This window comes from Camellia sinensis, chromosome 4 (genome assembly GCF_055761805.1).
Source record: "Camellia sinensis isolate YWXY chromosome 4, ASM5576180v1, whole genome shotgun sequence".
Taxonomy (NCBI): domain Eukaryota; kingdom Viridiplantae; phylum Streptophyta; class Magnoliopsida; order Ericales; family Theaceae; genus Camellia; species Camellia sinensis.
This window is the reverse complement of record NC_138964.1, coordinates 55,327,430-55,339,973: the sequence shown is the minus strand read 5'-3', so window position 1 is coordinate 55,339,973 and position 12,544 is coordinate 55,327,430.

Genomic DNA, 12,544 nt, shown 5'->3' with positions numbered 1-12,544 from the left:
ACATTACAGTGTACTCCGAGCCAAAACAGAAAACTAGTTAGAAATCATGCATGATCCTAGCTATGTTAGATGCCTGATGCAGCACATGCAAAAATGCAACTAAGTGGGCTCGGCCATCTAAGATGGCATATGAATGCGACATTCGATAACATGCTTTGAAACATGTATTCAAGTAAGTATTGACATTCAATACGGTTTGAATGATGTGCCGAGCCTGGTGCGTGCAAGACAAATGAATGATGCACGCATGCAAAGCATAAATATGCTAATTGAAACATGCCCTAAAACTAACCATCGAAAGCTGGTAAATAAAAGGGAGAAAGACGTGGGGTTGTAAGACATTCACACACACGCGCACACTTATTACAACATTTTCCCTCTCAACGGAGGGTCCGAATAAATACGCTAACTAGCAATGCTAAGCTAAGCTAATTATTACAAACCAATTAATTAACTAACTCTAGCTAACTAATTATAAACCGAATTAAAAACTTGCTATGCTAAGCTAAATAAGAAATTACAATAATGAATTAAATTAGCTAACACATTAACTAATTAATTACAAAACTGACAAATGAACCAACTAAGTAAAGCAATTAAATGGCCTCGATGGCGAGGAAGAGATGCATGTTCGGTTCACTTCGCCCGAAAATGCACTGTGCTGCCATAAGTTGTCTCTGTTTGCACTCGCGGTGACCTCGGAGCATCGAACACATTTTCAGGTTGCCTCTGCCCTAAAACAGGAGCATTATGGACAAATTTGCTGCAAGTGGCCGGCCGGCCACTTTAACTGGTCGGCAGGCTAGTGCCAGTGGCTGGCCGGCCACTTTCCTTTCCAGAACCTCAGCTTTGCTACAACAGAGATCAACAAAGGCACAATAATGCATTTACAAGGAAATATGTGTGTAACTACTCTCCTTATCATTTCTCAAGCTCAAAGGAGTGTAGTGCTCGACTCTCAAGCCACCAATCACGCATCTCAATGCCTGATGGCCAAAGAGGCAAGCTTGCACAAGTCAATGAATGCACAAATAGACTCGATGAACCTCCGCCTCTATCATGCATGATCAAGAGGGTTGGCAACCAAGAAACGCAACACATTTCATCACTTCAAGTATAAAATGTGCCACATTCCTTGTGTTTGGATTAACGTCCGATCCAAACACAATGCAATGCAAACAAGATGCTTATCTTTCAATGTTAAAGTGGCATGCACAAGACTCTATCGTATAAGCAAAGCATGCATGGCATGTTTAGAAGCTAAGGCATCAAAGCTAGTGAAGTGTATTACACATAAGGCATGCAATATCAATTTCAAATGGTCAAACCACATATGGACAGACCTAAGATGCTCCAAAACAGTGGCCAATACACATCAAAACTTAAGCACAAAGACAAGAAACGCATGCTCACTCATTTGCTTACAAGCAAGGCATAAAACTTAACTTTCAAACACATTGAAAGAGTGACATCTATGAGAGCATGACAGAGGTACAAGCACTGAAATCATATGCCAAACGATGACATATCATGCAAACAACACAAGGATGGCATGCTAGAGTCCTTAAGCATTAAAGCTAGCGAAGTACACAACACTAGGACTATGCAATACAATGCTCAATGGACTAAACCAGCCCTAAACAGACCTCATGCATGCCAAAATAATGGCCAAAATGCTCTGAAATGATGGCATGAAAGGCAAGATAAAGATGCTCATGTAATAGCTCATCAACTAGGCATAAGGGCCAACTCTCAAACACAATTAAAGAGCGATATATATGAGTGCATGATGGAAGTATATACTCTGAAATACCATGCTAAATGATTCCATATCATGCAAATAGCTCAAATAAAGCATGCTAAGGTGTTCAAAACTCAAGACTAGCTAAGGCACTTGCACCATAGTCATACTAAGCAATGCTCAAAGGACCTAGATCACTTACAATAGTCTTAAAGCATGTCAAAACAATGCTAGAAACATGATAGAGTGTAGCCAAAACAAGCTAAAATGGTAAGCCAAAACACTAAGCATGCAAGGCTAATGAGTGAGATTACACTACAAGTACCAAAACCAAGCAAGAGGTGACCCCACCAACCAAAATCAGAGTTGTAACATGGCAAAGTAAGACCAAAAACATGCTGGAATGGTAGCCCAAAAGCTTAGAGAAGCATGCATACAAACTAGCTCATGATTAAGGCACAAGGCACAACTCTCCAAAAGCATTGAATGAGTGACACATGTGAGAGTATGACTATGCTATACATACTAAAATCATGTGAGAAGTGAGGCCAAAGCATGCAAACAACTCAAGTGAAGCATGCTAGAGACTTTGAAACTCAAAGCTAGTCAAGGGCTTTTATACTACAACTACACAAAGCAAGCCTCACATGGCCAAGACCACTTGAAACAGAGCTTAGGCATGTTAAAACATGGATAAAATCATGCTGGAGTGCAGTCAAAATAGGCCGGAATGATGAACCAAAGTGGCAAGCATGTAAGGCTAAATGGCAAGATTACACTACAAGCGTAAAAAGCATGCATAAGGTGACTCAGCCAAGCCAAAATAGAGTTATGCCATGCTGAAATAAGACCAAAAATAAGCTGAGAATAAGCCAACACATGCTAGAAAAACATGCTCACTAATTAGGCCAACGAGGCATGGAACCAAGAAGTAAGGAGGGGAGGCCACCCCCCTCCTATTTTGGACTTCAAAACATGGTTTCTACCACTGAAATTTCTCTGAGTTTCAATGGTAGAAAGGCCAAACAAAGGGTGCCTCCAAGGCTTTAAAAGAAGGCACCAACCTCAAGCAAATATGACACACAAGAGGGTGAAACACCCCCAACACCAAAGAGGCCTTAAACAACCTTTCTTAACACTAAAAATCAGAGCTTTTTGTAGTTAACAACCAGGCCTAAATAAGCATGTAAAGGTGGTTTAAACTAGTATACAACAAACAAGCTTAAGAGGAGAAGAAGCTTACCCTTGTAGCACAGCAAGAAGGAAGCAACTTCAACAACAATTTTGGACCAAAACCAATTCTAAGACCTCAAAACAAGCTCCAAGGTGCCTCAGCTCCAAAGTTAAGGTGCTTGACTAGGTGTTTGTGTACAAAAGTGTGAAGAAATAACACTTCTAAGCACAAAATAGCACAAATATAGGGAGAGAGTGAGAATTCTAGAGAGAATGAGATATTTTTGCTCTAAAAATGCTGAACCTCTCTCAAGTGGGAGGAAGCTCCCCTTTTATAGAGCAATGCAAGCAAAAAGCTTGCTCAATCCCTCCATACACGTGCATGGATGATGAATTCAGTGAGCCACAGCTGGCTCAAAATATCTACAAATATCTAAAAAGGAGAAAAAGTGGCTGCCGACTGGCCGGCCGGCGACTTCCCCTAGCCGGACGGCCACTTTAAGTGGCCTACAAGGGAAGAAAGTGGCCGACACATGCCAAAAGTGGCCGGCAAGGCCTCTCCCTCCCTTAGGCAAGAAGCAACAAGGTATGGCACAAAAACAAACAAAAAAAAAGGGATCCAAGAGACCCCAAGACAAGGCACTCAGCCGAAAGCTCCCGAAACTAGCCTACGGGCCACTACAAGTGGCCTACAAAAGAGAAAAGTTGCCTACAGGCCTCTCTCTCCCTCCAAGCAAAGGCACCAAGGTTTGGTCCAAAAACAAGGCCAAAAAGAAGAGAGTTAAGAGACCTCGAGACAAGGCACTCAGCCGAGACCTTCGGGCGCTCAAAACAAGGACAAACATGCGCAATCTTCGCGTGCACAAACGATGATGTCTGAGTCTTAAGGTCGGTCAAAAATGGGGTGTCTACAGTGCCCTTATGCTTCTTGCTAGTTCTAAAGTCCCCTTGAGACTCTAGACCCCTAGACCTCGAACCTTGAAATCATTCATACTCAGCCTGCATTGTAATCTCTACATGTACCGCCACCTCTACAAGATGGTTATAATTCTGGATCATGTTTCCGGCAACCTTGAACAAGATCTTCGTTCTCAATCTCTTGTAGAATTCTATGCAGCAGCGTTCCTCCATTGCTACCAACTCAGGTGCAAACCAAGACAAGCTAGTGAAAGCCGCCTTAAACTCGACCCCTAACAGGTTTCCATGTCGGTCCCACTCTGCCTTTGGCATACTTTCACTATTGGCCCACATCTCCTTTGAGGTAGTATAGACACCCCTTTTTGACGGCCCTTACAACTTGGATGTCCTCGTATGCACACCAGATGATGAGTTTGTTTGCTCGCCAAGTGCTCGAAGTCTTCAGCGGAATGCCATAACTTTGAGCCTCCCAAACCCTAATAGCCTTTCAAACCCAGTTTTGGACCAAGCCTATCTTTTTCAGTCTACAACCTCTGGTGACCTACCGGCCACTGATAGAGACTTGCCGATCATCACTTTTTGCTTGCCGACCTGGTGCCGGCCACTGATGTGGCTTGCCAGCCACTAGTGATGACTTGCCGGTCACCAGTGTGTTTTGTAGATATTTTATGCTAGCTGTGCCAGATGTTTGCACAAATGCATGCACGTGTAAGGCTGGATGTTTTTGAGGGAATTGCTTGGTTCTCTATATATAGAAGACCTCTCATATTGTTTTAAAGGTTAGAATTTTTGGAGCAAAAAATCTCTCTCTCTCTCTCTCTCTCTCTATATATATATATATATATATATTTCTCTCTCTCTCTCATGCATGCTTGTGCACATTAGCCTACATACACTACACTTTTGCCTTTACCTCCTTAATCAAAGTTGATCACCTTTGGACAAAGGTTCCCTGAGGCCTTCTTAGAGGTCTTGAAGTTGGTTCTGGCTTGAATTGTTGCCTAGAATTGATCTTTGCTTCAAGAGGTATAACACTTGCCCTTCTACTTTGCTTTGCACACTTGTTTTTCCATCTTTTTCCTACTATTTTTAGGCTATAAAATCTCTTTTTTTGTGGGCTGAAATTTGTGGTTTTAGGCCATTTAAGGTTAGGTGGTGGTTCACCCTTCTTTATTCCTTGCTTGCAAGGCCTTTCCACTTGTGTTTCCCACTTTCAAACTATCTTTTTCTAAGCTTTTAAACACTGATTTTCAGACCTATTTCAGTGGCCAAAATCATGTTTTGAAGTCCAAATTTGGAGGGGTTAGCCTCCCCTCCTTGTGTTTTGTTTGTTAGCCAACTCTATGTGCTAGCATATTTTTTTAGCTTTCTGTAGCTTAATTCCAGCATGTTTTAGGCTGTATTTTGGACTGTTTTGTCTCTGTTTTGGGTTGGTTAAGTAATTTGAGTCTTTCTTTGCATGCTTCTAGTGTAAGTGTCCTCACAAGCATGGTGTTTTAGGCCTTTAGACACCACTTGTTTGAGTTGGTTACATTGTTTTAGTGTTTTTCTCACTTAATTTTGGCAAGCATAATCTCTGCAACCTCCTTCATTTCTTTACTTTTTGTTTGCTTTGAGTGTTGTTTCAACGTTGGGATTGTTTAAGCTTGAGATTGAGGTCCATTCTTAATTGTTTAATCCTCTTTTCGGGGTTCATTATCAACGGCATGACCCCTCTCTCTTGCCTTAAACTACCCCTTGTTTGACACTTCCTTCTCTATTAAAGGACTTTAATTCACCTTTTGGCCTTAATTGATTAAAGAATGAAAGGGTAATTAAAAGGGGGTAACTAAAATTTTAAACTAAAATTGTGCAAAGATAAGAATTTGATTGTGTCTTGGTGTGTTCAGTCAGACGTTAATTGAACACATTGAACTTGGACCATTTCATACTTGCTAGTAATGAAATGATTCAAGCCTCCAAAGTCACCTTCTTCCTTTGATCATTCATGAAAAGGAGGAGGCTTGTGTCTTGTTTTGCATTTATTGAACTTGCACACTTGGTTTCACATGCCATCATGCAATGAAATTGCATCCATTGATGTTTTGTGAACCAAAGCTTGCTACTCCTTTGATTTTCCTATGAAAATGAGGGGTAGGTTGTGCAAACAAACCCTTGAGATACCCTGTATATGCTCTGTTTGTCCTCTGTTGCTGCAAGATGAACCTATACATCAGTGGCCGGCATGCCACTTTCCATGGCCGGCAGACCTCCATTTATGGCCAGCAACCTTCAACCATGGCCAGCTGGTGGCCTGCAACCTTTACCAATGGCCAACCACCCACTAATGCAAAATTCAGCAGAGTATTGGAAAGGCAGCGCAGAGTGAGCAGCAGTGTTGGTGTTCAACTGTGACCGAACAAGTTGAATCTGTTCAAATAGTGTCGAACAGGTACTGTATCTGTTCAAAACAGATTTGCTACCTATCGGATTCAAATTTAAAAGCCACCACTCTATCTATAAATAGGCAGCCCCTATTTAATGTTTTTATTCACAATTTTTCGTCTAGAAAAATACTGTATTACTCTATATTTTGTTGCATTATTGTTCTTGTGAGAAAGTGTATAAACAAATAGTGTGTTCGTTGTGCTAATAAATTATAGTGCTGCATTTATTCATTGCTGATCATTTTATGCTAGGAGATAGATGTCCGAAAATCTGAAAGTACCGTGGAGAGGAAAAATCTGTCTTAAGGACACAGTGTCAAACACTGCACTTGATCAGAATATTGTTCAAGAAATTAATCAAGTAAGTTGTTAATTTTCTGTTTATTTATTTAAATCAAATTTTAATTTTGTTTTTGTAACAAAGTAAAAATCTATTTTTATTTATTTATTTTTATTTATTGGTTTCATTTTTGTAATCAAACAATCTCTCTCATTTCCTATTTTCTTTTGTATTCTGTTTGTTGTTTAGTACACAAATAGAATTTGTTTCATTAAATATAGTGAAGATTGTCCAACACTAACCACTTCCGATTAGCTTACAACAAAACTAATATGAAATTAGAGCAAGAAAACAAATATAAGATAGAAAATGAAAGAAAATGAAAGAGATTGAAAATTCACATTCCAAAGAAACAATGAACTTCTTGATTTCCAAGCTTCCTTTTGATCACCTTCAAGGTTGTGAATTGTGTTCTAAATCGTCAATTCAAGAGCTTGAAATTTGAGCTAGAATGATGGTTTTGGACAAGTGTGTTGATCACTCTTTGATCTTCTTAAACTTGGCAAGGATTACTCTTTTTGATCAAGGCTTTAGGACTTGGTTTCAAGGAGTTTCATGAGTAGTTTTGGCAAGGGAAGATGAGATACATGAAGGCTAGACAACTTCTCTAGTTTGGAAAGACAACACTCTTGTTTTCAAGGCTTTTTTCCCTCTCAAATTCTAACTTAAATTTAGTATTCTCTCTACACTTCTCCTCTCAAATTCATCTCTCAAACTCAAGACTAGAGCTCTCATTATATAGGCAATGCAAGTGGGCAATGGTGAAAGACAAAGTGGAGCACAAAGTGGAGTATTTAGGGAAAATAATGGAGCTAATGGGGCACTAATGGAGCTAATGAGAGACAATGTATAGTGGATGGTGAGTGGTGATGGTGGTGTGTGATTAGGGAAGTGGATGATGAGTGGGGATTATGGGGTGCAATTATGAAAGTGGTTGATGAATGAGGATAGTGGGGTGTGATTATAAAAGTGGCTGATGAGTGGGGATGGTGGGGTGTAATTAGGAATGTGGATGGTGAGTGGGGATTGATGTAAGAATTTTGGTAATGGAGATTGAAGAGCCAAGATTCTTTTAGTAGTGGAGATTGGTGAATTTTGGATGAAAAATAATTTGGCCAAAAATGTGTAAAGGTTAGAATTAAAGCTCAAATTCCATCTCTCTTCTGAGGATTCTATGAGAAACACATTCTGATTGTCATCATCGGCTAATCAAAAGAAAGCACCAAAGTCTTAGGGCCAATTAAAATGGGGTGTCTACACCCATCAGTTTTGGTGGTCGATCTTTGTACAAATACAATTCGTTCAGCATCAAAAACGTGAACAAACACGATTCATTCTGTTTGGTTATCTAGATTTGAACATCTAGCATTAAATTGGTGTTATGAAGCCACACCAAGACTATTTGTTCAACTTTGGTATTCTAACAACCTCTTCTTCATCTCTAAGAACCCTAATCCCTATTCCTCTCACCTCTGAAACCCTAGATTTGAGGTTAGAAAGACATCAGGGGGCTACAAGTGGTGGTTTGTGATGACTGGGTCTTTCTTTCTTTCCTTTCTTCTCTTTCTTTCTTTCTTCACTCCATTCCTCTTTTATTTTCGTTGGACTTGAAACGCCCGGAAATACTTCTCTAAAGAAAGTTTTTACTTTTGTTTTGTCCGATGGTAAATTTCACTTGTTCCAGAGAGTGCTCGGGTGAGTCTAGAGTGCCTGGGGATTGAACCAGTCAGATCTGGGTTGCTAAGCCAAGGCCGCACATGCGGGGCCCAAGGCCGCACGTGCGGGATGAGGGGCCGTACGTGCGGGGAGTGAGGCCGTACGTGCGGGAATGGGTGAATTTCAGTGGTTGCACACTACTTAAATTGCAGGTGCGGGACTGAGTGCGGATTGGAGGGCCACACGTGCGGGGATCAATGCCACACGTGCGGGAAGGAGGCTCCGTACATGCAGGGGCATGTGCCGCATGTGCGGGACGGGGACAGTCCGAATCTCTATTTTTTGTATGTCTTTTGGCCGAATTTCTATCACATTTTGGGCTTTTTCCTCTCACTCCAAACCTTATTTCTCTCCTCCTTCTCTCTAGAAACACTCACTAAAACACTAAAACACCTGGATTCTTGAAATCTTTGGGTCTAGATCATCATCATCTCTCATAAATTTTGAAGATCCAAGTTAGGGCTTCTCTTTGTGTTGTGGAAAGTTGAAGACTCTTCCATCAAAGCTAGGGTTTCCCTCTCTTCATCATCAAGTCTTAAGGTAAGGATTTCTTGAGTCATATATACATGTTTTTCTATATGAATGTTGGTTTTAAAGTTTCCATGAGGTTGTTGTGGATTTTAATTTTTGCACTAAATGAAGAGAGAGAGGGGGAGTTTTGAAAGATGGGTTTAAATCTCAACTTTTCTTTTTATCCATGAGGATGCTCTCTCTATAAAACTCAAGAAGGATGATTTTGGTAGGATTCATTAAGAAAATGGGAAAAAGTTTTGTCTTGGATGAAGAACCCTAGAATTTGGGGGTTTTGGGAAAAACATGAAAATACATATGAACTTCTTTCATTTCTTGCGTCAAGAGAATGAATAAGAGTAAATTTCATCAAATGTTTAGCAAAATTGCAACCTACTTGATCTATGAGAAATAAGATGCCATTTTAACATTTTTGCTAAATGTGTGAATATGGATTGTAATAGAGTGGCAAATTGTTGTGCACCATGGATGGTAAGAATTGTAAGTATCGAAGATTAATGTTTGAAAACATCACATATAGTCTTGATGAGATTAAATTGCTAAGACTTGTGAAATGAGAAAATTGTAGTATGTGTTGATGGTATGTGGTTATCTTGTGAAAGAATCATGGAAAGAGGAAATGGGAATGTAATTGTTGTCATTATTGTAAAGGTAAATGAAATGGAGAAATGCCATGAGATATGGAACATCAATGCATTGCATACTCACTTAATTTACCGTCATGCATTGTGAAATTAAGTTGAGGATATTTATTTCATTAAAGAAATTGGTATCTGTAACAAGAACAACAGAAATGTGTATGTGGTAAATACGTTGGTAAGTCCGGTTAGGGGGTGTAGTTGAACTTGATAAGTTGGCCTGAGTGTCCATGGTGAGAGACCAGAAAATCGCACGAATAGGTGTCAAGCCTTCCGGTTAATACCGGTAAAAATGACAATTTGGTAGTACTTGTAGAGTCTGCTTGTAGACACCAGCCTAGGGATTACCAGTGTCGTATTTACCGCCCCTATTGATTAAAATTGGAAGTTTTGAAATGTGTTGAGATTGTAGGCTTTTATTGAAAAATGTAAATCTTTAGGAAGAGCATGAAATGAAATTTCTTTAAAGAGCAAGGCATGGCATTGACATTTGCATTTTTATTGAGAGTTTGCACAACTGTATAAACTTTGTGAGATTTCTCTACTGGTCTTTATGCTCACCCCTATGGGACTTTGGTGCAGGTAAAGACGTGGTGATCTCGCCAAGTTGAGGGCGTGGATAGTTGTGATGAGCACATAGCTCCATTTTGTTGAGATTAAATTGCTAGCCAAGGGCTATTTTTGTATGGGTCCAAGAGGCCACTTTCATGTAACCGGGCTTAAGCCTTGGAAATTGTATCCCATAAGGGCATTTAATTGTTTTGTGAACCATATGCTTCACATGCCATAGATTCATGTATCCTTCTTACCAATGAATGTATAACTTGCATGTGAAGCTTTTGTATAAACATTGTTGATATATGACGTAAAGGTTGGAGTTATGTCATTATTATTCAATGAATGTTGGTTAATGTGGTTGGGTTGGGTTTGATTATTCTCGGGGCGTTACATGGTTGCTTGGGGTAAGGAAAGTTTCATAGTAGTGGTTACTGCAGCGGAGATGGTTGCAATGTGGTGGCTGTTATAATTAAGAGGGATCTGGGGTAAGGGGCTACAAGTTGGTAGTAGCTAGGGTAGGGAAAGGTTGTAGGGGGTGGGGGAGGGCTACAAAGTGGTGTCTATGATGGTTGGAGATGGTAGTTATGACAATTAGAGATGAGTGTGTAAGTTAGGGTTTCAAAAGAGATGAAGAAAGGTTAGTTTTGAGGGTATATTTCGAGTTATGAGGTATGTAAGGAGATAAAATGAACATATTTGAATTTCTAATGGGGTGTAAATAGAAAAGGGGTGTAAGGAGCTAAATTTGATGTGTAAATATTAGGCCCCATACCATAAATTGACGTAATTTTATCATAAAATTTCATAACATCAACCACAAAATGGTTAATTTTGCCACAAATTGGTGTAACAAAAATGTCGTAACCAAATCACAAACTTTTGTAACATCAAGCACAAATTTTTGGACATTTTGTTACATTAATTTGTGACGAGATTACATATTTTGTAATTAATGTTTCAAAAATTTGTGATAAAATTACATCAATTTATAATGGAGTGCATCCTGAAGCAGTGCACACCATAAGCTTTCCCTTTAAAGTAAATGTTAGCTATGCCCAACGTGATAGGTGCATACAAATTACAATAAGCATCCAAAAGAGATGTATATTATAGTTGAACCATGTTAAAATAAATAAATAATTAAAAATTAGAGACGATTGTTGCCATAGTTTTTATTATGAAACTCTTTGCACTGAAACTCTCAGATTAAGTGATTAAGTGTTTTAAGTAGTGTTAAAAAACTCATATATCAACAGCATTGTTCTAGAATTACATGTAATGGTACAAATATGTTTTTTTCAATGAAATTTTCTTGTTACTTATTATTATTGTTTTTTACAATTAGATATAAGCATAATAATTTAATTGGCCCCAAATTAAATTTTCCACGTTAGTTATATTAAAAAGGGACACTTACCAATCAGTCATTAGACTTATTTACCTATAAGTCCTGACCGATAAATTTATCATTATAAATATATTCATAAGAATAAGAGAGTATGATAAATTTATTAGTTGATAAATTTATCAATATGACTTAATGGATAATAAGTCCCAAAAGTATGACCTATTGATGAGATGGTGTGTTAATTGGTGAAAAGTCCATTCTTATGAGCCATATGTTATTTAGTCCAAGGTTTTAATATTTTTTAGTAATAAGGACATGCGTTGAAAAAGTTGCTAAAAAGTCGTTGATGGCTGGCAGTGGCAGTGGCAGTTATGAGGTGTAGAGCTATGCAAAATACCATTTTGTCCGTAGTAATCCACCTGCTAATTGCGGATTGGTTTGATCCGTGATTTGAAATTTATATTTCGTCTTCAAAATTGCCCCACCCTGCAATAGTTAATATAATTTTATTTTTTTTACTTCCAATAAAATATCAAAATAAAATATCAAAATAAAAATTAATATGAAAGAGATTTTAGATGTGAAATTTAGCAAAAAATAATGTTACAGATATGAAACAAAATTATGTAAAATCAGTTAGTGTTATATATTATGCAAATTCATGATAATTGTTTAAAGTTATTCTTCAATCAACTAATAGATTGAAACAACCAAATCGCAGTTTGGTTATAGATAGCAAATTTGTTAATTTGCCATCATGGTTTGGTTTTAATTTTATCCTTTAACCACACCGAACTGCACCGCACAGACCACTAGTGAAGTGGATTGATAAATGACATTGAATAGATAAGTGAATAGAATGGTAATACATGTGCATATATGCGGACATTTGAACATAATGTGAATAGATAGGTAACACTTATACAAATAGTTGGACATTTGAATAGATAGTTGGGCAGATAAGTGGCATGTGTATATATAGGTGACATTTGTACAGATAGACAAATAACTAAACTTTGAATAGATAGGTGTCCCTCTGAACAAATAATGTCTTTTTAGCCTAAAAAGATTTAAGCTTGGATTTTTTGGTCCAGCAGTTTCAGAAATGGACAAGCTTAAATATTTTTGGGCCAAAAAGACGTTATTGGTCTAAAA